Source organism: Leucopleurus acutus, assembly GCF_964270905.1.
Source record: "Leucopleurus acutus genome assembly, chromosome: 10".
NCBI lineage: Eukaryota > Metazoa > Chordata > Mammalia > Artiodactyla > Delphinidae > Leucopleurus > Leucopleurus acutus.
In genome coordinates, this window is record NC_139153.1 from 13,311,808 (window position 1) to 13,339,761 (window position 27,954).

Below are 27,954 nucleotides of genomic sequence, written 5' to 3' on the forward strand. Positions count from 1 at the left end.
AAAGTAAAGGGACTTTCCCAAGGTCACACAGCAGCATAATATGTTTACCTCAGGACCCCAGTGCTTTCTTTCAGACACAAAATACCATTCTGCACATAATTAATTAGCACCCGCTGCTTAGAGGTGAAAATTGTGCCCTGATGACTCCAATGTTTAGCTGACTTGTGTTGTATACCATGTCTTTAAGCTGGCAGCATCTAAAGAGGTAAGCAGAGAAAGGTTCATAATGGTGATAACAGTATCCTTTCAGATTCCACAAATGTTAACTCATTTTATGGTCAATACATCCCTGTGATCACTGTACTATAGCTAAGAAAACTTAAGCTCTTGGATCTTGGATTTGGAACGATGCACTCCTCTTGTGGCAATCAAGGAAGACTTTGTGGAAGAGGTGGTGTCGCAGTGAGCTTGGGCTGTTATAACAGAATACCATAGACTGGGTGGTGTAAACAACAAACATTGATTTCTCACAGCACTGGAGGCTGAAAGCCCATGATCAGGGTGCCAACATGGTCGAGTTCTTGGTGAAGTCCCTCTTCCTGGTTTACAGATGCCCATCTTTTCATTCTGTCCTCACGTGGTAGAGAACAGAGAGGGAGGAAGCAAGCTCTTATTTTATTAAGGGCACTAATCCCATTCATGCGGGCTCCACCCTCATGACCTAATTACCTCCACAGGCCTACCTACTAATACCATCATACTGGATGTTAGAATTTCAACATATGAATTTTAGGGAGAATTCATTCATTCCATAACAGATGGCATTTAATCTGGGACTTGAAGGGTAACGTAGAATTTTACTCATGGAATCAGAAAAAAAGGGGAGACGTTCCAGGTAGAGGAAACAGGGTGAGCAAAAACTAGTGGTTTATCAGGGTATTAACAAAATCCCTCTTACGCCTCGATTTAATGTATTAAATACTACATGGGAGGTACCAAATGAAAAAGGTATTTTCATTGGTTGTAGAATTTCAAGGGCTTATCAAACAGTTAATGAGCAAAAATTGTGTACATTTTGTGGTTACAATTTTAACAAATAGGCAGAAGGGGAATTTGAATTTTATCTTCCAGTGTCCATAAAATAGCATCATGGTACTGTAATTATTAATATAATCATTAAAAAAAAACAGTTAAATTTAAGAAAACCTAGACTCATGAAGGCATAGTGTCTTCATCAAAGCAGCTCTAGTCCAGACAAAGCGAGCCTTCTAAGTTGACTGTGATGCTTTGAAATAATTATAGTGTGTTCTGAAAAGCAATTATTATCAGCCGCCACTGCTTTCCACCACGAGTTCTAATTTAATTACATTTCCTCTGTTTAAAATGTGCTGTACTCTAAGGTACAGCAAAGGAAAAAGGAGTTTGTTACTAAAAAAAAAATAATAAAGGTATTTTTCACACTGAAGGTAATTAGTCTTGGACATAACTGCTTCCAAGAGAGACACGGGATTTTGAACTCATTAATTTCAAGTGGTCATTGCTACAAAAGAATATTCATCTTCAGAGGTGGGGAAATAGTTATCTCCCAGGTGAAATGAGTATAGAAGGAAAGAGACAGAGCGTGTTCATCTATTCACCCTACCAGCTGCTCAGTGCCTTCCAGGGATCTCTTTCAGCCAGGATTACTTATTCCAAGAAAAATGAAGCGTACAGATTTGTTTTATCGATTGTGAATATTTAACAATTGCATTTGGCTTCCAACTCCTGTTGATGAAACAACCATTTTGCACAACTTGTGAATTCACTTTTCCCATATATAATGCTGAGAACAAAAGTGGCTGTGCGCTTCCCTGGCAGAAAACCAAGCCATACTGACTTTTTACAGAAAAGTCTTTCCCCATCATTCTCACAGCACATGGCTTATCTGGTGGCACTAAAATTCCTCCTGTTTCTAAATTCGCCGTCTCCCTGCATGGTGGTGAAGAACCATTGCGTTTTGTGGGTGGAAAGAGTCCTTTTCATCACAGGCTCACCAATTTTATACAAACGACGTGACTGAGAGTTGTGGGCTTTAAATGGACTCCTCAGGTCACCAAGATGCCAGGCAGAGCAGAGACTAGATGCCAGGTCACCTGCCTTTTAATTCCATTGAGACAGGGAGTATTCTATGGGAATGAAATTGGCATTTGACCTTGACCTGTAGAATGAAGTTAGTCTCCACCCTGCCCCACAGTTTTGTTTAACTGTGATTAGTCACTGCTTCTCAGAGTCTTCCTAACAGTGTTTCAAATCTGCCATGTGAACATTCCTTTAAGACAAATTTTAACTGCACATTTCTGGATCCTATGCCAGACCTATTCGATCAGAACATATCACAGTGAAGTTTTAAAATATTGCTCTTCCCCAATAGCTCTCAGTCTGGGTAGAGGAGCTTGATGTAAAATTCAAGGAACCTCTTTGGAAGCACACATACCAAGTATTCCCTTCATTACTACCCCTGGTAATATACCTAAGAATGGACTCTGAAAAAGAGTATCCCCCAATATGAAAACCATTGCTCTGAAGAACACCAGCAACAAAAATATACCAGGTTAAATATCCTGCAGTAGAATAAATGTGTTCTGTGTACTTATTTCTAGCTGCTTATAGTGAAAGACACAGATAGAATGATTAAAAACAAAGAAAAAGTAAAGAGCAAAATCAATGAAATAAAGATGTCTTGGGAGAGAAAAACCGTACAGAAAATGGAGGTTAATGTAACTAAGACAGAGCACATAGCAACTTCTGTGCTTCCTGGCAACCAATGCAAAAAGGGAAATACAAAATGCTGCAGTGCTCTCATACTCTAACAGCAGTTCAAAGGAGTTTTTCTAAGCATGAAATTCTGAGAGAATTTAACAAAATAACATTGAACATCACGGGAGCAATGTTTGTCCTTCTGCATGGTTGTTCTAGCATTCTGAGTATTGTGAGACAAAGCAATAGGACTCGGATCCCTATATAGCCCTTGGTCTCATCTCATTGTGCATCATGGGGAAAAAAGAGAAGCAGAGGCAGAAAAGGACATTTTGGAGGAGTAATAACAGCCTACTTCAGTTTGCCTTCATCATGCAAATAAAGATTTTCCGCGTGAAGCTGTTGCCACACACAAGAAATCTGGCAGCTGCCACGTCACCGTCAAGCTAATGACTCCTGTAGAGATCCAATCAGGGGAACTTTGCATTAGGTGCACTGCAGTTCACCAGTGCCACAACCCCAAGAACACAGCCTTAAAGACTCAGACATCCAACCAATCATACTTTGGAGAATATACTCAGACATCCAACCAATCATATACTTTGGAGAATTCTTGGAGAATATGAGCTCTGGTTCACTGCAGGAGCTTACTGCAGCACCCCTTACGTTAACCATCCCCAGTGTGTCAGTGTAAAAACCAAGCTGCTCTTCTCTTTGGCTGAAAATATTTCTCAGAACTTTTCTTGAGACTATAAAACAAAACTAAACAAAACAACTTATCTACAGGTCAGTTACTCTCCAGAGAGCCATAAAGATAATTTTTTGTTTATGTAAAGGGGAAAAAATTATTAAAAACAAAACCACGTAAAGATGTTAAAAAAAAAAAAAAACCCACAAAATCTGGCCTACAGGTTTATCTGACTCCTTTTGAACGCTCTGATGAAACTCTAAACTATAGTAAGTTTGCCCTCCAAAGGAAGAGGCTATCAAAAGTAATGCAAATAGTCTATTTTAGCCATGTTTTCCTGAACAAGTAGATTAGGACTTATGTGATTTCGTTCTTCTCATAGTGAGGTGCTGTATATTTTTAAGTCTTGTTTTTAAACATGTGGCCTATCACACCGAAAGATATTATCAGGCATATTGGTATATCATCTTCCAGGAGGAGGCGGCCTCTGACGCAGCAGACAGTTTTGTTTGAGCTGCCAAGTGCTCTGGAAGAGGAATGTCACCCCCTCACCAAGGGGATTTCACTCCGGACCGTGACTCATATTGCTAATTGTGTGCCTGATTCTCAGGTCATGCTTGAAATCATCCAATTCAAAGGGGAGCTCCTCAGAGATTATTTTTCTTTTGCAAATTTGACACTCAAATTAAAGAATGGAAGTTACAAGTCTCCAGGCCTCTCCTTTCTTTATCCATCCTTACGAAGACTTTACTCCTCTGCTGTTTCAACTCAGCCAGAGAAGTCTGAGGTCCGATGTCAGTCTCAAAACACTGAAGCTTTTTCTTCACTGGACATTTGTACCTGAAAGCTAGCCCTGAATTGTGTCCCTTCACTCAGGGGTGGACTGAACAAAGAATTGGTTGGCTGTCAGAACCTTTGGGGGTGGGAGAAGTTGGTATCAGCGTAACGCTGAAGCTGAACACTAGAGCTTGAAGTCTAGTCTCCCCCCGCCCCCCACCTCATAGAATCACCTACTGCGCCACCCGTTGTCCCAGATATGAGCTGTGTACTCCTGGAGGACCCACATCACCTCTCAGAGACACAAAGCATTTCTAGGAAGGATTCTAATGACTCTTAGAGATGCCTGTCATTCTCTTCCTCTCCTAAAACAGTCAAAAGTTCTATTGGTGAGTATAAGATGGCTCCCCAAATCACACAAGAATATGCAGATTCTCAAGGAGGCTAAGAGCTGCCACGGTGACACACCCCATAAAATCCTCCTGATGGGACCAAATATGGAATAACGGTAGCCTTGAGCATCCCCTGACTCCAGGGCTGGTGACAAGTAGAGAGGAGAGAGCCCATCTAAACACACTCCCCCCCTCCTTCACCTCGGGCTGAAAATGCAACTTCCTACATTCGTTTTGAAATGCAAATAGGTTCTGTCTTATTTCTTCCTGAGACAGGCTTGAGTCAGAGGACAAAGGACTTCGTGACAACAGAACAGAAAAAGGGGAGTGGCACAGAAATCAGAGGCAGTGTTTGCCGAAGGAGAAACCTCATCTTTTCAGTATTTTTGCCCTAGGCCCCAGTTCGACTTAAAGGCAAAAAAAAATTTACTCTGAAGAGCTAAATATCATCCTCTTACTATACATTTTACTAAGGATTTCCAAGGACAATATTTTATTTAATAAAAGAAAATTTTTCCTAATAATAAGGCTAGTCAATATTATTATCTTCTTTTTTACAAGAGGCCTAACACTTGCTTTATGGATGCAAAAAATAAATAAATAAATCTCATCAGCCCAATATTACTTGGAAACATTAAATGTCTAACAGGATGGAAGAAAACTGAAATTCATTGTGATTAAGGGAGTGGAAGAAAAAGCTAAGACACTCAGAGAATAAGAAAAAGTAGCATAAATGGGATAACCTTTGAGCACGTTCCAGCTGTCAGCATTCCAGGTTAACGTTTCCCAAAGTGCTGTCCTGCAGACGCTCTGCCTCAGGTTCACAAGTATGCCGAGAACGCAAGTGTTCCGTGCTCGAACGTGTTTGGGAAACTAACAAAATAAACTAACAAAATTCTTTGCTGCAGGTCTTCCTAGGGTTATTAACGTGTATAAAATATTTCCTAAAGGTGGTGGGTAGGCATAATTAACCCACCACTTTTCAGGTTTTTGCAGGCCTCTTCCTTGCTGATTTTTACATCAGAAATCCAAGATCTTTGGTTCTATAGCGACTTCCATATAGTTGGTGAAGTAACTCAAAACACTAACCCTGGGTTGTTGCATCCTTGCTACTGTCTGCTCTGAAGGACTGTGGATAAGTGAATCCTGTAAATAATGAAGGAAAAAAAGAAGAGGCAGTCACAAATACATTGGATCAGTCAGTGTTCACACCCATCCCTAAGAATCCAACTTCAGTCTGATTCAAGGGCTTTGTGAGCTCATATTCAAAACGAAAGGAGGATCTACGTTCTGCATCAGCCAGTGATATTTGGGTCTGAGGCATCATCATTGGTTCTTTATGGTAAAAGGCAGTTTCCAGTGATTTCCAAATCAGTCGGTATTTTAAATCTTCTTCCCTCCGACCCACTCCACACAGACAGAACAGAAAACTTAAACTGAATGATCACGAAAAACAAAGGTCAGAAGTTTATTATATACACACAGATGCGATTTTAAGAATCTGCTCTATGGGCCTCCCAGGCTTTATTCTTGGCGTAACTAGCTTCCCTTAAGTCACTGAGAGTCAGCTCTCAAAACCAAACATGGAACGCCAAGGCTTTTGTGCCAGGAAGGCACCAGAGTCATATGAAGTATTAATCAAGCCAGGTGGGAAGGGGTGAGTGAGATCTCTTTATACTTCTAGGTGAGCTTCAGTGATGGTCATCAATATAGTGTTACTGAGCAAAATTATATCAGGCAGACCAAATGGAATAATCCCTTAAACAAGAAGAAATTGTTTGCAGGTGCAAACAAGCATGAAATAGAATTCTGCTAATGAGTGTCTATTACTAGCTAAACACATAATCAAATTATTTAGGCTCAACTCATGACACTGAGAAATCAATTATTTATCATAAATCTGGGGCTGTGTATTGACCATCTTGGTATGTGTCTAACCTGGTCTGTAATGAATAAATGTTTTGGTTTCAAGAGTGTGTTGTCATTAGCACATAGGTACTAAAAAAAATCAAAAACAGTTGAAAAGCTCTGAAGTGATGAAAAATCAAAATGGCTAAAAAGTTTTCCTTCAAGGTCTTTTAAACGCAAGAAGTATATGAGGGTAAAAATTAAATTTCTTCTTTTTAAGAAATGGTCCTGAAACAGTTGGCTATCCATGTTCAAAAAAATAACCCTGAACCCAGATTAGCTAAACTTCATAAAAATTTAACACAAAGTGGATCATAGATCCAAATGTGATACCTAAAACTACAAAATTTGTAGAAGAAAACCTTTGTGACCCTGGGTTTAGTAAAGATTTCTTAAGACACAAAAAGCATGGTTCATAAAAGAAAAAGAGTGATAAATTGGATGTCATTAAAATTAAAATCTTATTTTCAACAATACTGTTAAAGTGAAAATAAAAGCCATAGGCCAAAGGAAAGTATATGCAAAATTCTGATCTGATAAAAGACTACAGTCAAGAATATATAAAGAATTCTCACTCTATAATAAGAAAATAAACAACCCAATTTTTTAAATAGGCAAAAATTTGAACAAACATTTTACCGAAGAAGACATATGGTGGCAAAGAAATACATGAAAAGATGTTCAACATTATTAGTCATTAGGGAAATGCAATTTAAAACCATAATGCGCAATGATTATACAACCATTAGAATGACTTAATTTTTTTAATTGACAATATTATATGCCTGTGAGGTTGCAAACCATGGTTGGCAGAATAATGCTGCCCACCTACCCAGCCCCCAAAGAAGTCCACGTCTTACCCTCCCACACCTGTGAATATGTAATGTTACATGGCAAGGGGCAATTTTGATTGCAAATCAAAATAAATTTGTTAATCAGTTGACTTTAAAGTAAAGAGATTATCCTGGACTAGCCAGTGTAGTCACAAGGATCCTTTAAATGTGGAAAATGAAGGTGAAGCATCTGTGTCAGAGTGAAGCCATGTGAGAAAGACTCCACCAGCCATTGCCGGTATGGAAGATGGAAGGGGCCACAGGCCAAAGAATGTGGACAGCCAGGAGGAGCTGGAAAAGTCAAGGAAATCTTCTCACCCTAGAGCCTCCAGAAAGAAGTGCAGTCTGCCACCACCTGCCGTCCTCTATTCTTCTGACTCTTTCTTTTGAATAGTGTTTACTACATGTTTTACAAGCCTGATAACCTATATTAGATGTTTTAAGGGAGAAATGAGGTGTTTTGGATATCTGACCTCCAGAACTACGAAATAATAAGTGTTTGCTGCTTAAAGTCACCAAGTTTGTGGCAATTCGTTATAACAACAGTAGAAAACTAGTACAGAAACTAATTGGAATGCTCCTAAATGTCTGATGAATGCATAATGAGTACAAAAATTGTTTTCATGGGAAAGCAAAACTTGGCATTATCTAATAAAGTTAAAAATACATCTACCATATGACCCAGCAGTCTCATTCCTAGATATTTAAACATTGATCCACTCAAATGTTTATTGCTACTTTTTTCATAATTTATCTCTGATTAGTAGATAAATGTGTAGTGGTATATTCACAATGGAATGCTCAGTAATAAAAAGGGGGTGAACTCACTAAAGAAAAGGGATGCAAACAATAACAAGGATGACCCTCGAATGTAACAAAGTAAAAGAAACCAGACTCAAAAATCTATGTATACTCTGTGACTATGTTCATATGACTTTCTAGAAAAGACAAAACTATAGGGAGAGGAAACAGACCACCGGTTCCCAGGGACTGGATGGGTGAGGAGATTGATGGTAAAGGGGGTGAAGGAACTATATCAGATTGTGGTGGTGGTTACATGGTTGTATGTGTTTGTCAAAACTCATAGAGTTGTGTACCAAAAAAGGGTAAACTTCACTGTTTGTAAATTTTACCCAGTAAGCTTGAATATATGTATAAATTATCCATGCAAGACAAGCTGCCTTGGAGTCAAGGAGTCTAAGAAACACTGTCTACTGATGGCCCCTTGCTATTGTCTCATAAGAGTTACTTTTTGGAAAAAGAAATCTTAGAACTGGAAGGAATTTTTTTAACATCTTTATTAGAGTATAATTGCTTTACAGTGGTGTGTTAGCTTCTGCTTTATGACAAAATGAATGAGCTATACATATAAATATATCCCCATATCTCCTCCGTCTTGTGTCTCCCTCCCACCCTCCCTATCCCACCCCTCTAGGTGGTCACAAAACACCGAGCAGATCTCCCTGTGCTATGTGGCTGCTTCCCACTACCTATGTATTTTACATTTGGTAGTGTATAATGTCCATGCCACTCTCTCAGTTTGTCCCAGCTTACCCTCCCCTCTCCCCGTGTCATCAAGTTCATTGTCTACATCTGCGTCTTTATTCCTGTCTTACCCCTAGGTGCTTCATGACCTTTTTTTTTAGATTCCATATATATGAGTTAGCATACGGTATTTGTTTTTCTCTTTCTGACTTACTTCACTCTGTAGGACAGACTCTAGGTCCATCCACCTCACTACAAAGAACTCAATTTCTTTTTATGGCTGAGTAATATTCCATTGTATATATGTGCCACATCTTCTTTATCCATTCAACTGTCAATGGACACTTAGATTGCTTCCATGTCCTGGCTATTGTAAATAGAGCTGCAATGAACATGGTGGTACATGACTCTTTTTGAATTATGATTTTCTCAGGGTATATGCCCAGTAGTGGGATTGGTGGGTCATATGGTAGTTCTATTTTTAGTTTTTTAAGGAACCTCCATACTGTTCTCCACAGTGGCTGTATCAATTTACATTCCCACCAACAGTCCAAGAGGGTTCCCTTTTCTCCACACCCTCTCCAGCATTTATTGTTTGTAGATATTTTGATGATGGCCATTCTGACCGGTGTGACGTGATATCTCATTGTAGTTTTGGTTTGCATTTCTCTAATGATTAGTGATGTTGAGCATCCTTTCATGTGTTTGTTGGCAATCTGTATATCTTCTTTGGAAAAATGTCTATTTAGGTCTTCTGCCCTCTTTTGGATCGGGTTGTTTGGTTTACTGATATTGAGCTGCATGAGCTACTTGTAAATTTTGGAGATTAATCTTTTGTCAGTTGCTTCATTTGCAAATATCTTCTCCCGTTCTGAGGGTTGTCTTTTCGTCTTGTTTATGGTTTCCTTTGCTGTGCAAAAGCTTTTAAGTTTCATTAGGTCCCATTTGTTCATTTTTGGTTTTATTTCCATTTCTCTAGGCGGTGGGTCAAAAAGGATCTTGCTGTGACTTATGTCATAGAGTGTTCTGCCTATGTTTTCCTCTAAGAGTTTTATAGTGTCTGGCATTACATTTAGGTCTTTAATCCATTTTGAGTTTCTTTTTGTGTATGATGTTAGGGAGTGTTCTAATTTCATTCTTTTACATGTAGCTGTCCAGTTTTCCCAGCACCACTTATTGAAGAAGCTGTCTTTTCTCCACTGTATATTCTTGCCTCCTTCATCAAAGATAAGGTGACCATATGTGCGTGGGCTTATCTCTGTGCTTTCTATCCTGTTCCATTGATCTATATTTTTGTTTTTGTGCCAGTACCATACTGTCTTGATTACTGTAGCTTTGTAGTGTAGTCTGAAGTCAGGGAGCCTGATTCCTCCAGCTCCGTTTTTCTTTCTCAAGATTGCTTTGGCTATTCGGGATCTTTTGTGTTTCCATACAAATTGTAAAATTTTTTGTTTTAGTTCTGTGAAAAATGCCATTGGTAGTTTGATAGGGATTGCATTGAATCTGTAGATTGCTTTGGATAGTAGAGTTATTTTCACAATGTTGATTCTTAGAACTAGAAGGAATTTTAAAGATCAGTTTTCAAATCATTTTTTGTTTTCAGAATCCTTTCCCCAAATACAATAATATTAAGTAGATACTGTATGCCATACACTACAGCAAGCACTTTACTTCTTTTAACCCTTAAGACATCCCTGTAAGGTGAATATTTTTAATAGTAAAAATAATAAAGAATATGTTGTTAGTAATTATACAGGCCTGCAAATGGAGGCTTATAAAACTTCACACAGCTGCCAATGGTGAAGTGGACATTCAAACTCTGTCAGTTTGATTCTGGAGAACATTCTTGTAAGCATTACATTGCACAGCTTTTTTCTACGAAATTCTTAGAAAGCAACTGTGTGTGGAGCCGCTCTGGGTGCTGAATGTGTGTCTGTGTGTGTATGTGGTGGGAGTGGGGGGTCTGGGTCCTGTTGGTGGTTTCACAGTAACAGTAGAATTTGAACACTACTAATCTGGTCCAATGATATAATTAAGTAAGAAGGAATTTGCAGCTAAGAAAGGTCAAGTGACTTGCTCTAGGTCACACAGCTGGTTAGTGACTGTCCTCAGTCACTCTGCTGACACTGGTCAAGTGTTCCTTCCTCAACTCACAACACAGAGTCTATTTTGAATACAAATATCTATCCTTTTTACCCATGCAAGGCAAAGTCAAATAGAAAATTTATCTATTAATTTAGATTTCCCCTCTTTATGCCATATGCTTCCATTTTAAAAATAAAATACATTCAAAGGAGTAGTATTGATCCCAAAGAAATGAGTTGTAGAAGGGTAAATAAAGGCCCAGCCATTTCCAAAATCTGTCCCCTTGAAGCCTGCACTGCATTGGAACCCCACATGCCTGTCATTTCCCCTGAGAACTGCACATCAGACCTAACTGGGAACAAAGTCCCAGCTGGTCTTCCTCCAAGTAAATCCCAGGAAAATACTACCGCAGTTGACAAAGTAATGCGGACCAATTAAGAGCTCAATATAGTAAGGTGCTAAAAAATGAAGTATGTGAATTTCACTGTATATATTCTCACATTACACGAGACCAAATGGATTTCTACGGTATCTCATTACACAGGACAAGAATAAGGATTGGTGGCTTTAAGTAACTTTCAATAGAAGGTAGGTGCAATATGGCCTCAGTTCATTAATGTGAGTCTGATTCTGTTAGTTCCACTGACCTCCTGGGATCTAGTCCAGAATATCCGGTCAGCACATCTTTCATTAAACAGTGATGTATAGCAGGGATGTACTTGCTTCATTCATTCAGTAATTTATTGAGCACCTACTATGTGCCAGAACTGGGCTTAATGTTTTCCATCCATTACCTCAGTGAGTCCTGTATAACATTCCTAGAACATTCCAGTCCTTCCTTCAGTTTTCTGAGCCACTCCTGTGTCTCTCCCAGCTGGTGAGCCAATACATTGCATTCTTGTTGGTTGATTTGTTTTAGACTAATTCGAGATGGGTAACTTGTAATTGCAAGAGTCCTGACAAATAGAAAAGAAATCACTAAAGAAGAAGTCCAGATGTCATTGTATGTATGTGAAGTTCTTTACCGCCGTAAGAATTAAAAATATGAAGTGAAACAGTAATATCATTAGCTCTCTATCAAACTAAAGAAGACCAAAAGATATAATGATACTCAGGGCTGGTTAAGGTACAGGAAGTAAACTCTTAAAACTCCTGGTGGGCGTGTAACTTCAAAAGCCACCTGAACGTGTGAATCAGCATGTGGCATGTGCGTTCCTGTTAACCTAGCAATTCCTCCTGTAGTAATTGATTTGAGGAAATAATTGTATAAGCTTACAAAGGTGCATATACAAGAATATTTACTGCAGAATCGTTCATAATAACAAAATATTGGAAAAAGCCCAAACGTCCCTATTTGGGGAATTTTTGGGGGGGGGATTTTTTTGAGGTAACATTTGATTTATAACATTATATGTTTCATGTGTATGCCATTATATTTCTACTTCTGTATACCCTAGAATGTGCTCACCACCAAAAATTTATTCTCTGTCCATCACCATACAGTTAATCCCCTTTACCCATTTCTCCTTACCTCTGGCCTCTTCCCCTCTGGTAACCACTACTCTGTTCTCTGTATCTACTTGTTTGTTTTTGTTTGGTTTGTTTTGTTTATTTATTTTGGTTTTTTTTTTTGTTTATTCGCTTTTTACTTCCTCACATGAGTGAAATAATCTTTCTCCATCTGACTTATTTCACTTAATGTAATACCCTTAAGTCTATCCATATTGTCACAAATGACAATATTTCATCTTTTTTATGGCTGAGTAGTACTCCATTGTGTTAATGTTTACATGTATGTATGTATGTATATATCACATCTTTTTTATCCATTCATACCTTGATGGGCACTTAGGTTGTTTCCAAATCTTGGCTATTATAGATATCTTTTGAGATTGGTGTTTTCATATTATTTGAATAAATACCCAGAAGTGGGATACCGAGGTTACATGATAGTTCTGTTCTTATTTTTTGAGGACTCTCCATATTGTCTTTCATGGTGGCTGCACCGATTTACATTCCCACTAACAGTGCATGAGGGTTCCCTTTTCTCTACATCCTTATCAACACTTGTTATTTCTGTTTTTTTTATAATAACCATTCTCATAGGTGTGAGGTGATATCTCATTGTGGTTTTGATTTGCATTTCCCTAATCATTAGTGATGCTGAACCTCTTTTCATGTGCCTGTTGGCCATCAGTGTGTACTTGTTGAGAAAAAAAATGTCTATTTAGCTCATCCACCCATTTTTTCATTGGGGTGTTTGGCTTTTCTGTTGTTGAGTTGTATGAGTTCTTTATATTTTTGGTATTAGCCCCTGATGTGACCTATCTTCTGCCATTCAGTAGGTTGTCTTTTCTTTTTTTTTTTTTTTTTTTTTGATGGTTTCCTTGCTGTGCAGATGCTTTTTAGTTTGATGTAATCCCAATTGTTTATTTTTGCTTTTGTTTCCCTTGCCTAAAGGGACACATCTAGAAAGATATTGTAAGACCAATATCAGAGAACATACTATATATGTTTTCTTCTGGAAGTTTTATGGTTTCAGGTCTTATATTGAAGTTTTTAACCATTTTGAGTTAATATTTGTGTATGGTGTGAGATAGTGGTCTAGTTTTATCTTTTTGCATTTGGTTGTCCAGTTTTGGGGGAATTAACTTTTTAAATGATGGTATGGTGATAGAGATGAATACTGTTCAATGGTTTTAATGATTACAGCAGATCCTTATGTAGTGACATTTGAAAATGTCTACAGTGTACTTCCTGTGATCAGAACATGATACAGAATAGGAAATATAGTGTGACCTAATTTTCATTTAAGATGTATGTGTTTATATGTATGCATAAAAGAATCTGGATGATCTGGTTATCTCATGGAGACTCAGGATAATGAAGGAAATTTTACTTCTGATGAATTGTTTAAATATTTCACAGAAAGTTTATATTATTTAAAAATTCAAAAATATGTTGCCATATTCTTATGGGAGGAAAGGATGTAGGAAAAGGATTAGACCAGTAGCCTTGGGAATAATCACATCATGGAAGAAGTGAGCTACTTAGGCTTTAGTTAAACCTTCTGTGAGTGCAGAGTAGCTACAGATTGACAGACAAGATTTGGAAGAAACATGTAAAATTTTCATATGGTCCAAAACATAGGAGCTAATCTGGAGCTGGGTTAAATCTCCACAGCTTTTCCCCCTTCTGTGCCAAGTGCACCACCATTAGAAGTAGACCCCTATGCCCAGCCCCTACTCCACTAACAGCAGTTTTGATCTCCTGAATTCAGTGACATGACTCCATCACTGGGATTTGTAGAACACTGGCAGTCTTTACTGAGAGGGCAGAGAAGGTTTAGATTTCCCCACTTTTAGGTTGAACCGTTTGAAATTGCCACCACTGAACCACTTTGACCTATAGAAAGGTCAACCTATGATTCATCAAAACACACTCTAACTCAGAAGTTTATATTTTATACAATCTGTACAAAATGGTGTCTTCAGCAGCCCATAACTACTGCTCAAGAGGTAGCATATATTCAGTCTGAGTGGGTATTTGGTCTCCCAAGTTTGGATGATGTAAAAAGGCATGGTTGCACGATCTGAACTGTGTAGGGTTGCTAACATTATTTCAAAAAGGTTGGTAGAAACTCATTTCAAAGCTCTCCCCCAGCCACCACCCACGTACCACACGAATTTCTATCGCATCTCTGTTTTTTCACACTTACTAGAAGAAGCTTTTAGAATATCTTGTTGTTTTTGCTTCAGAGAACTATTAAACACAGAGGCAAAGCATAAAATCAAACTGTGAAAGTTCTCAGAAGCTAAAGTATGCTCTGTCAAAGACGTGAGGGCAAAGCTAAATCAAATAATGACTTGTAATTTTTAGGTGGCCTAAGTTATAAATTGCAAAGCAGCAAAGATAATTAAGAATAATGTTCGCAAAGGTAGACTCAATATAAATCATATAAAAAGGATAACAAGCTTTATCAACTGGACCAATTTTGAGGCAGGTTTTAAGTTGGGTATGTTTGGAAGGCACCAAAGCAGATGATTAGATACAATATTTAGCTTAATGTGCAGGAAAAGCAATTGGGATGAAGCAAATCAGTTTCCTGACTCTGATGCAGGGAATGTGGAGGGGTTTATTAAATATAAATTTAAATTTAGATTTATGGCCAGGGTTGATTAACTAGAAGGAAACTGACATTATCGTATCATTCATTTTTAATTTCTAGCTTCAGATGCCTTATTAAACAAACAAAAAATAGACCGAAAGAAAAAAGTCAGCATCAGTTACAGAATAAATTTTGCCTTTTCCCATAATTATTTCATTCTATACTCATTTATTCCCTGCATCGGTGTCACAGACAGCGCACTGCAAGTATAGAACATTATGTTAAGGTGTAGATGAGACACGGGGGAAGACATTTTCTAATATTGACCTTTTATATAAATGAATCAAGTTATTCACATTTTAAAAGATCTTTCTATGACTGATGATGCCAGAAGCAATAGAATTTCTCTAGAGAAAGTGGTGCCGGGTAGCCATTTCTTCGGAGGTGGTTTCTAAGCAAAGTCAGATGTATTGAGGTACGAGGATGAGCAGAGAGGACAGATGTGGGAGTTATCCAGAGGGCTTGTCACTCCCACATACTGGGGTGGATAAAACTCAGCTACTTCATTCTGGGAGATGCTCCTGAGTCCTGGTGTGACAAGGTAGTGTCCCCCTTTCAGACACTCCCCCACCCTTATGCTGCTTTGCCTACGAGACCCAGCACGGAGTGCAAATGAAACCAGTGTAAGGTGGAACCCCGGAGAGGGATGTTACTCAGGTTTTACCACGTAACGGGAGGGGACAAAAAACAGCTTAAAAACTTGAGATGTGACTAGATCATGAATGTGGAGGTATCTGGAGAAACTGAGGAGAAAGAAGGAATATGCCCTACCCTGGAATAAGCCAGCTGCTGAATTTCCATGAATGGTGAGTTTATTTTCCAGGCTCATCTACCAGGACCTCTGCCATTGCTCAGGGTTGTCAGAAGTCCCAGATATTCAATTCCCACAACTGTATGGGAGTAGACCCACCTGTCGCCGCTGATTGATTCCTACATCCTTGATCCCCAGGTGTGAATATAGTTTCCCGGTGCAATTCCCACCTGACTGGATTGTCAAGGCATCGTGCCTTGGCTCCCTGACTCAGAGTCTCTACAGATTCCTTCCCGTTAGCAGACTTCTAGTCATTGCCATCTCAAGGCCACCTTGTCGTTTTGCCACTTCTAGCCTGTCAGGGAAATAGCTCAGTCCTCCCCTGCTCTGGGGGATTGGAAGAGAGACTCTTTCTCCCCTAGAGGGGTTGGAATGAGAAGAATTTAGGGCAGTTGGGTGGAGATTGGTGTTTTATCTTGCCCATTTGCTGATATTGTTAGCACTAAGTAGAAAAGGAGTTTCTGGTCCCCTAGCCTACACTAAAGCCCCACTAAGGAGGCCCTCGAAGGCCCCAGTGAGTCCCAACTCCAAGTCACGTATCCATAATGGCAGCATTTGTTTCCATAGTGCACATGTGGTACATCGTGATAGGTTGATGACAGAAGATACCCAGGATAGTTTTCAATGGTATAAATATGTACCCGATGACTGTTTGAGTAACATAGCTATCACATTGCATCAAACTCATGAATTTATGGATTGTGTAGGATGAAGCTATGGTAGAAGTGGTGAGTTTATTTAAAGAATAAACATACAGGCGGTACAGAGATATTGAAAAATAATGAAGGGCCGCACAAATGACTGGAGGTCAAGGGCACTCACACTAGAGGATTTAAGGAGCACAGGTAAGACACGCACAGCAGCGGGCCTGGATGGTTCTACCAGGAGCCTGTGCAGAGCTGGGTCCTTGATTTTACACTCTGCCCTAGAGATTGCCATGATGCCAGGTTGAAGCAAACTTTCCCTTGTCCGAAACATTTGGCATGTCCCAGTCCATGAGCCAACACCAGAATTCAGGATAAAGACGAGCTCCATTTGTGTTTGCCAACTTTGGACCCAGGTTCCAGCTTCTCCCCTGGACCCTCAAACACGAAAGTGTTGATGATGCTTCTCCCAGTATCATGGTGGTTTGGGCCCCTCCTTCTAGGGATGACTCCGCTGAGTGCTGCTAGACAACCCGGTTGGGGCGGGTGGCTGATTCATTGAGGGACTCAAACATGAGTTCCCCCACCTACCCTCAGGGTTGGGGGCACTCTCCTCCATGGAGCCAGGGGAGGGGAAATTTTCTCCATCAGTATCTGTAATAATAAGGGTCAGCATTTAGAGTGGTCCTCTGAGTGAGGATCTGTGGAGTACTGTGAGAGAATATCCATGGATAAACACTGATAAGGATATTCAGAAGTTTTACTTATTTTCTTCCTGTTTCTGGGCTTTGTTAAAACTACTTGAGGTTTTATGGTTAGTAAGTGAGGAGATACTGAATATTAATAGAAAATACCTATATGGTAGGTGTACTAGTTTCCTAGGGCTGCTATAACAAATTACCACACACTTGGTAGCTTAAAATAATAGGAACGTAGTCTCTCACAGTTCTGGAAGTTCAACATCAATGTGTCAGCAGGACCATGTTTCCTCTGGAGGCTCTGGGGAGAACCCATTTCTTGACTCCTCTGGTTTCTGGGGGACTTTTCGTATTCCTTTCACTCCTTGGCTTGTGACCACATTACTCCAATCTCTGCCTTCATCTTCACATCACCTTCTCTTCTATGTGTGTTTCTCCTCCTTTGTCTGCTTCTTATAAGGACACTTGTGACTGAATTTAGAGCCCAACCCAGATAATCCAGGATAATCTCTCCACCTCAAAATCCTTAATTTAGTCACATCTTCAAAGACCCTTCTTTCAAATAAGGTAACATTCATAGGTTCCAGGGTGTATTAGTCACAGTATTCCAGAGAAACAGAACCAGGGTGTGTGTGTGTGTATGTGTGTATGTACACACAGAGAGAGGCATATATATGTCCACACACAATAGGGTGTCTATGTGTGTGTATATGTTGTATATATATGTACAAACACATCTCAGAGATAGTGTGGGTTCGGTTCCAGACTGCCACAATAAAGGAAGTAAAATATCACAATGAAGCAAGTCACGTGGATATTTTTGGTTTCCCATTGCATATAAAAGTTATGTTTAGGGGCTTCCCTGGTGGCGCAGTGGTTGAGAGTCCGCCTGCCGATGCAGGGGACACGGGTTTGTGCCCCGGTCCGGGAATATCCCACGTGCCGCGGAGCGGCTGGGCCCGTGAGCCATGGCCACTGAGCCTGCGCGTCCAGAGCCTGTGCTCTCAACGGGAGAGGCCGCAGCAGTGAGAGGCCTGCGTACTGCCAAAAAAAAAAAAAAAAAAGTTATGTTTACACTATAATGTAGTCTATTAAGTATGCAATAGCATTACGTCTAAGAAAAAAAAAGTACATACTTTAATTTAAAAATACTTTATTCCTTAAAAATGCTAACCATCTTCTAAGCCTTCAGTAAGTTGTAGCAGTAACATCAAAGATTGCTGATCACAGATCACCGTAACAAATATAATAATAATGAAAAAGTTTGAAATATTGTGAGGGTTACCAAAATGTGACACAGAGACATGAAGTGAGCAAATACTGCTGGAAAAATAGCGCCAATAGACTTGTTCGATGCAAGGTTGCCACCAACCTTCAATTTGTAAAAAAAAATGCAATATCTGTGAAGCTCAATAAAGCGAAGTGCAATAAAATGAGGTATAGTATGCATATATATACATATATGTGTATATATGTGTGTGTATACACACACACACACACACGTAGATTGATTGACTGATTGATTGAGAGACTTATTTTAAGGAATCGTCTGATGGTACTGTGAGGGGCTTGGTGTGTCCCAAATCTGCAGGGTAGGCCAACAGGCTGCAGACCTAGGAAGGAGTTGCCATTCAAGTCCAAAAGTAGTCTGCAGGAAAAATTCCTTCTTGCTTGGAGAAGGTCAGTCTTTGTTCTATTAAGGTCTTCAACTGATTGGTTAAGGCTCACACACATTATGGAAGGTAATCTGCTTTATTCAAAGTCTATTTATTTAAGTGTTAACTTCTTCCAAGAAACACTTCATAGAAAAATCTGGAATAATGTTTGACCAATTATTTGGGCACCATGGTCCTGCCAAACTGACACATAAAATTAACTATCACCCAGGGATTCAGATGTGGGCATATCTTTGGGAGACATTATTTGTCTACCATAATAAACATATATTATTTACTATGATAGGCTGATACCATAGGAAATACATACTTATGTACTTCTCTAAGCTTTTATAGATTAACTCATTTAATATTCACAGCAACTTTAGAGGTAGAATTATTATTATCTCACCTTACAAAAACAGAAACTGAAACAGAGAAGATAAGGAATTTGACTAAAATCACACAGTTTGTAAGTGATGGAGCCAGGGTTGGGACTCAAAGTCTGGTTTAATCCATCAAGTTTGGACTAAGGGGTCATCTTTCTGGTAAATCTCCATCTTTATTGTGTCATGGACCTTTGAATTACGTTCAGTATTTCACATTTCTGCTGTATATTTTTTACTTGCTTATTCATTGTATGAGAATAATAAATACTAAGGGTAGGGCAGTTTCTGTAGTAATTTCTCCTTTTTCCTCTTCTTTGTCATCCTCCTACTGCAGCGATTACATCGCACTCTGTTTTGACTTCTTACACCTACCTCGAAAGTGGCCTCTGCGTTCATTTGACACTTGATAAACACTTACCGGGTCTTGTCTCATGCCAGGCCCTATTCCAGGTGTTGGAGGCACAGTGAGAACTCTGTGTTTTATGTCAGTGCTAGCAGCTTCCTCCTGAACCCACGTGTTATTCCATTATCTTTCCCTGAGCAGATGCTGGAAATTGGCTCAGAGGAGCTAAGAGGAAGCCTGTCCTCTGATTCAGTTCAGACCTAAAGGGGTCGGTGAGATACTCTGAGTATCTGCTGATCTTGGGAGAAGATAGCAAGGGTGTTAAAGTATTTATAATCATCCAGGCCTTTCCTTATCTCAAAACCTGGGTGTGGCCAAGAACTCCAGCACATCACAGGATGAGCCGGACAGATGTAAGTAAAGATGCAGGTAGAGCTTAGGCAGCTTTACGCTGCTGCTGCTTCTTCTCGGGCTTCCAGCAGAACAAAGAGAATCTCTGTCCTCTTAAACTGAAACTTTATAAAACTAAGGAGATTTCAGTATCTGTTTCCCTTTTCCTAAAAACTGCTTTCGAAAGATTGAGATTTTAATATCTAATGTGTATTTTCTGTTATAATTAAAGTTTAACGAGAATCCTTTTCTATTTCAGTAGGGCTTCTGTTTTCTAAGTGCTTTCACACATGCGATCTGGTTCGGCCTCCCAACAACCCCACTGGGTAGATAGGACAGGAAGGTGCCTCATTTTATAGATGAAGAAACGCAGACTTGGGGGAGTGAAGTGCCCAATAAAGTCTGAACAGTAACAACAGGCACCTCTGTTTTAGAAAGATAGGAACTGCCGTGGTCCTTTATCATCTCTCCACCATCGAAATGATTTTCTCGAGCTGGCTAAGTCCTAACAGTTCCTTGAATAAAGTCAGGTTATTGAAAATGACCTAATACATTCTATGCAAAAATTTAAGTACTCTACATAATTTCAGTCCTTTATAACCTATTATGATACAATGAGGGAAACATATTAATTTTTATTGCACTTATTTTTTGTAGCACAGTCTGATGACAGAAACTGAGCCACTTGGATAAAACTGCTCCAACCTGACCTGATTAATTGGTCAATCTTTAAGCCCTAGCTACAGATGAATATAAAGAGATATGGGAACATATGTATATGTATAACTGATTCACTTTATTATAAAGCAGAAACTAACACACCATTGTAAAGCAATTATACTCCAGTAAACAAGTAAAAAAAAAAACCCTTTTTGCCTGGGAAAATGTGAATGCGTATTCTACATGGGGGGTTTATAGTCGTGATTTTACTCTCATATTATTTATGCTAAGTTTCCTAAACCAAGTTTTACCAGAGCTTCTAGAGCACGTATACCCCACACATGGAGATACCTACATACATACACTACATACAGTTACAAGCATAAACTGAGGTATCGGACCACTCACATGTATCAGTAATAAGCTCTGTGACCGTAGATAAATTACTTAATCTCTCTAAGAATTGTCTTCATTTTCCAGAGATAGGAAATCAATCATTTGATCTGTCTCATGGACTTGTTTTGACAATTAAATGATATAAGGACTGGACAATGGTAGGGCATAATTGCTTGCCCACGATTAAGGCTCAGTACGTATTATCTATTGTTGTTATCATTCACAGGACAGTCTCATCTACCCAAAGTGGCTTAGACAGCAATACAAAGGAGAGTATAAAAGAGAACCAGAGGGCAAAAATCAAAAGGGCTGTGTATTCCTTTCCTACTGCTGTTATAACAAATTACCACAAATCTACAAGTAAAAAACAACATCATTTATTATCTTACAGTTCTGGAGATCAGAAGCCTGATGTCAGTTTCACTGGGCTAAAGTCAAGGTGCCAGCAGGCCTGCATTCCTTCTGGAGGCTCTAGGGGAGAATCTGATTCCTTGTCCTTTCCAACTTCTAGATTGATCCTTTCTTCCCATCTTCCATGCCAGCAATGGCTGGTCAAGTCTCACACTGACATTCCTCTTCTGTGGTCACGTATCCTCCTGCCTTCTTCTTATAAGGACTCTTGTGATTACATTGGGCCCACCCTGATAATCCAGGATCATCTCAGGATTCTTAACCACATTTGCAAAGTCTCTTTTGCCGTGTAAGGCAACAAGTTCACAGGGTCTAGGGGTTAGGATGTGGACATCTTCGGCGGGAGGGGGCATTACTCAGCCTGCCACAGTGAATGCCAAATATATGCCATACGGGGCTTCCCTGGTGGCGCAGTGGTTGGGCGTCCACCTGCCGATGCAGGGGACACGGGTTCGTGCCCTGGTCCGGGAGGATACCACATGCCGCGGAGCGGCTGGGCCCGTGAGCCGTGGCCACTGAGCCTGCGCGTCCAGAGCCTGTGCTCCACAATGGGAGAGGCCACAGCAGTGAGAGGCCCACGTACCACAAAAAATAAATTTAAAAATAAATCAAGTATATGCCATAATAACCATATGTTAAAAGTTCATGGACTCCCTTCATTGGAGAGTTCCAGCTCAGAGCCTTCCTTCTTTTAATTTTGGTGCTATTCCAATAAACTTGGTGCTTTAATTCTTAGTAGCCCATTAACAATTAGAAACAGTCAATCATCGTGTGCCTGGAAAAGGCCTGGAATTAGGGACCTCACTTTCCCCACATTCCATTGGTCAGAACAGGATCACATGCCTGCCTTCCTCCCCAGACTCAAAGGAACTGGGAAATATGGGTTGATACCTAAGAGACAAAAGAAAGAGTTTTGTAAATTTATACCAGCATCTGTCACATTCTCCAGCTGTTGTAATAATCCAATTTAGAAATGAGGGCAGAGGAGGGTCTGAGAGGGTAGAAAAACACTGGAAGGGAATAGAGACATAACTAAGATAAGCTCCCACTTTATAGTTTGCCAAAGACCCATAGGGAAGAGTGGGGAAGGCCTGAACGTCTGAAGTCAACAACTTAGTCTGGATTGGCTTAGACAGAGAGCCTTGGAGGCTGAGCCAGACTGTCTGCTGGAATAACTCAGAATGACTGCGAATGTCCCAGGCTGGATTAGAGACCAGTGAGCTGATCCACATTGAATACGCATAGAACTGCTTCCTCTGAGACAGTTTTCTCTGATGAACTGAGAACATCTAGGATACCAAATTTATGCCTTCTAAAAGTAAAAAGGAATACTTTTTAAATGAAAGAAAATATCTTTCCATTTTGCTTTCTAAAGCTGATTAGTAGATAACAAAAGCAGAAAGAAATTAGAAAACTGGGAATTGGCCTCAAAGCACAGACTGAGTCCAAGGAGCTCTTAGGGAGATTGACTCAGTTGAAGTTAGTTTTCTAGCACCTCTTTCTTCTCATCACAAAACTTCCCCTTTACGTTTTTTTTTTAATTTTAACATCTTTATTGGAGTATAATTGCTTTAGAATGGCGTGTTAGTTTCTGCTTTATAACAAAATGAATCAGTTATACACATACATATGTTCCCATATCTCTTCCCTCTTGCATCTCCCTCCCTCCCACCCTCCCTATCCCACCCCTCTAGGTGGTCACAAAGCACCGAGCTGATCTCCCTGTGCTATGCGGCTGCTTCCCACTAGCTATCTCTTTTACGTTTGGTAGTGTATATATGTCCATGCCACTCTCTCACTTCGTCCCAGCTTACCCTTCCCCCCTGCTCGTGTCCTCAAGTCCATTCTCTACGTCTGCGTCTTTATTCCTGTCCTGCCCTGTTACTTTTAGAGGTAAGCCTTTTCCTTCGATACTTTCGAAGTTAGTTTTAGATAGGATTTGGAGTATCGGGTTGCCTTTTCTCTGGGTTTGAGGAACAGGAAAATTAAGCTTGAATACAAAGTTACCTCCAAGTTACCAATTGTTTTGGTAAAGTAAAACAACTGGTGAGGAAAGAAAGAAACCAGGCAGTCCCATAGAAAATAAAGGCATCAGGATAGGGTATGGATTTTTAAAGCCGTGTGTAATCTTTTCAGCCTGTCTGAATAATTTGAATTAGAATGTTAGAGCCCATTATTTTCTGTAGTTTTAAAATGACCATGAAAATGTATACTCGTCCACAGCCCAGGGTTAGGAGAAACAGAGGTACCAGATGGCAATCACAGAGTATGTTTGATGAAATCTCTGTACTTAGGAAACCTCTAATACCCTTTGCTACTCTGTTCTAAATCTTATTTTAATTCGGCTTTCGTGAAATTTTGAGACTAGAATAGTCTGGACTCAGCTCAAGAATAAATCAGTACCAAATGAAATGCAGTCGTACAAATAAAAACCTCTTCCAGCCCTGGCACTGCGGCTCCAAGTGACCAGAGAACACACATTTGCCTTAGAATGACCCCCTATTGACAAAGTAAGTTGACTAGATAAGGTTAATGTCCGAATCTCCATGTAAGCCACCCTCTGGAATCAAAGAGTTGCTTTTCTGCAAAGTGGGAGATTGTAAATACAAATGAAATACTAGATATGAAATTCTTTTGAAAGGTCTAACGTACTACACAAATGCAGACTGTTAACATTTTCAGTAGATTTGTTCATATTCCACGGAGGCATGTTTGCTGCAGATCAGGTAGCACATGCCTATTGGAATCAGATCTGGTTTCAAAGCCACCATTTACTAAACATCACAGCCTGGGCAAATTTTGTAACTTCACTGAGCTTTAATTTTTTCATCTTTTATTGGGAGTAATAGGAACTTCATAGTTAAGAAGATTAAGCAAGAAGGGTCTGGCACAGGGCTTCAGTTAGCATTAGTTTCATTCACTTACTTCCTCACAGTATGAGGGTCGGTAGCATCTCTCTATGAATGTGGATGTCCTTGGTGCAGGATTTTGCACGTGACTGCTGAAGCTCTGAAGCTACAATGAATAGAAGTCACCATAAGATGTGGTCCTTTGGCTAACCCAAACGGGAACTCACTACATGCCTCCAAGTAAACCGAAGGTTAGGTCCCCTGGCACAAACTGGAGATGTTGAACCTTATCAGATGGAGTGTTTGCCTACCTATCAGGCGAGCCCTCCTGGCTGAACTTCACAAACCTCTTGAGTCTGAGAAGAAATTAGAAATGTCAAGGGCAGAAAGCACCTGTGACTGTTCTACACAGTGATAATTCAGAACCTTACACCATTTGAGAGAGAAGGGCGGGGCAGGGAGTAGAGGGAGAGACAGAGGTTGCAAAGTTTCACTTCCATAAGATTGCTAACTGCCCCCGAGACTCAACATCAAAGACGGGCTTTGTTTTTGAGAATTGGCACTTTTCAAAACCCTGTGTGCCCATTATGTTCCAAGCATGCTAACTACTTTACATCAGTTATCTCAGGTAAGCCTCAGATGACAGCTTTATGAGGAGGTACAATTATCATCACGGTCTCTAGGTCACCATGCAGGTATTCCAGCTTTAAAGTCCATGCTGGCAATGACCTTGTGTTATGTCCTGTCCTCAGGAGAACCTCTTTCAGACAAATCCACAGATAAAAGAGAGTATTTCGCGTTGTGTGCAATTGTGCCCCTGGCTGTTTGAAGATAATTTTAAGTTGTTCATGACATTAAGTAACATTGACTAGCATAGTAAGAAAATTACTCCCTTCCTTTTTTTGTACCACAAGGAGAACCTCTCAGCCTGGTGTTGGCATCTCTTAACTCCTCTATCGCTTTTTAATCCCCGAGAGAGCAGACCTCAGGCTGATGAGATTTCTGTTGCCAGTACTATCTAGCTAGAAATTAATATCTGTTCTTGCTTTCAGTACATATTTTTAATTTCTAATTACTGCTGTACTTCTATTTATGGGAGTGAGATACATGTTTCCTTTTTAAGTATATTTCCATTTATTATAAATTTACTTCCATTAAAAATAGCTTTAAGGTGTACACCTAAGACCAATATGTTGTATGTCAATTATAAATAAATAAAAATAAATAAATAAATAGGAGGACGAGGAGGAAGGGGATTCCCACCAGGAAAATGAGAAGCAGACAGAGCTTTCCTCAGCAAATCTCCATGTGAGGCTCCCTCCGTGCAAAGTCAGGGTGAAAAATAGTTAAGAGGACAACTGATGGAGGAGTGAGGGAGATGGAACTGTCTTGGGTGGCTGCCAGGTTTCAGATTAGATTCAACTTTTCTCAACCAAGATTCCTGGAAGCATCAAAAGCTCTGATGTACAGAGGTGTCTACTGTATATGGTAAATTAATTCACTATCCTCCTAAGCATCTAGAATGGTTCTATCTGTGTGTGAAGAAAAAATAGCTTTAAGGAATGTTACAGAGTAAATAATAGTACAGGTGGCATAAAAATCATGAAAAGTAGTACAACAGCAATGCTCAGAAACGTAAATGTGGTGTATTCTACACCAAAATTTGAGACATTCTCCACTGAAATACAACAGAAGCGCCCTAATAGAAGCCACTGTAAAAGGGTGAATCCTGCCCTCAAGTAAGAGCTGCAGTCCCAATGGTTTTCCATCAGGGGCAATTTTCTCCCCCTGGGAACATTTGGCAATGTCTGGACACCTTTGGTTGTTAAAATTTGGAGGTTGGAGATGGGTGTTGTACTACTGGCATCTAGTGGGTAGAGACCAGGAATGTTGCTAAATATCCTACAGTGCACGGGACAGCTCACCACAAACAATTACCCAGTAGAGTTGAGGGGGAGAAACCCTGCTCTACCCTGACTGTAAGTGTTGGAAGTGATTCAGCTACTGCCACTTATCTTATCTGAAGGCCAAGTCCCTGTTTGATAAAGTTCAGATATCACCTTATGGTTGACAATTCTTGTGGGGTGATTTGACCATTGGTTGTAATTTTCTGCTTGTTCCAAACACATTATTTGATTATAAAGTATCTTTATTTTAACTTTTAATTCAGAGAGAGCTCCAGCAGTGAGCTACAGTCTTGTCCTTGGTCCTGTTATAACCAGATGTGTGGGCCTTTGGCTAACCATTTTTTTAATTGTTTCAACTTTAAAAAGGAAAGTCATGTGGGTAGTTCTGATCAAAGGAGTGTGATAGTTTTTATTGCAGCTGCTTCGACCATTTCATTGAAGATTTTCCTACAATTTTTATCTTTTAGCTTATTTTTACCCTTTCACTTGTAATCTATATTTTATTTTTTTCAGTCTTTCTATAATGGCATATAACTCACAGCATGCAATTAAACAGGTGTGATGTTAGCATTCTGAACCTCAGCTTTTATATTGGAGAATGCACAGCGACCTGGTCTGAAATTGTACCAACCTTGGTCTATACCCGGAAATTGAATTTTCAGGCACATTACATGAGCTCATTTTCTTGTCTCTTTCTCCTCAATATAAACTTCAGAAAATAAAAATTAGTTCATTGAAGGTTCTATCACTGGGGAGATAAAAACATCAGAATTTTTCTGTAATGACATTATCCTGTGTTCAGTGAAAAATACTAGTTTCACTCTTAAAATGGAAACGAATCATGCAAAAGTCTATAAATTCATTTTTATAAAAGAAGGAAAGGATATTCAATTGCTTGATTTTTATCCTACAATTACCTGAGGGCTGGGAATCTTGGAAGCACAACAGTGTTTACTAATAACAGACCCCTTACATAGTTAGCCCCTACCCACAAACTCAGGCTATTTGTCCATGTTGGGTGGTACTTTATTGACTGAATATTTGTCAGTTCTGTGCTTCAGCAATGCAAAGCAATTACAAAATAAAATTTCAACTGCTACAAATCTTGCCCCCAAAATGTAGGATTTCAGAAAGTCTAGAGTAGGAAAACTGTTCTAATTGAACACAAAGCCATTGACACATAAGGGTCTAAAGAGTTAGACAGTTAGCAGTTAAGAGGAAATCGACAAGAATGATTGCAAGATAAATGCCTCAGAAGAGAAATATTTAAATATCAAAGTTAAAGAGAGACTCCTGGGAAAATTGATGAAGCCTTCAAACACTTTTACAGAAGTGACTCTCTTGATTATCACACTGTGAAAGTCAAACATGAAATAAAGGATATTGTTTCACTCTACGCTTCAGATTGGTCAGAAAAAAATTATTCTCGCCCCCAAATAATCAATGCTTGGTTCAAGCTGTGCTCATTCTGACATTTTATACATAATTACATTTATAGCTTAAATGTTGTTAATGTTGCAATAAAATTTTATAATTTTGATTTCATTTTTCATGATATCATTCCAATCAAACATTTCACTATGTGCTATGAATTTTTGGTTCCCATATTAATTACATTCATTTTAAATGAGCTTTTGACAGTACCAATTATCCATGGACAACTATCACCTTTTGTAATAGCATCTCCTAAAATAGTAGAGTTGAAAGAATTTTCAGAAGGCCTCAAGTTCACCACTCTTTTTCAAATAAAGAAATTAAGACTGAATGAGAATGTCACCTGTCCCAAGGT

The 27,954-nt window shown here is 39.4% G+C and overlaps 1 protein-coding gene across 3 annotated transcripts in view; it reads left to right on the forward strand.

The window, feature by feature from the left end:
* Positions 1-27,954, forward strand: part of CRBN (cereblon) — a 209,986-nt gene that overhangs the window by 103,507 nt on the left and 78,525 nt on the right. The gene's annotated exons all lie outside the window — the stretch shown is intronic.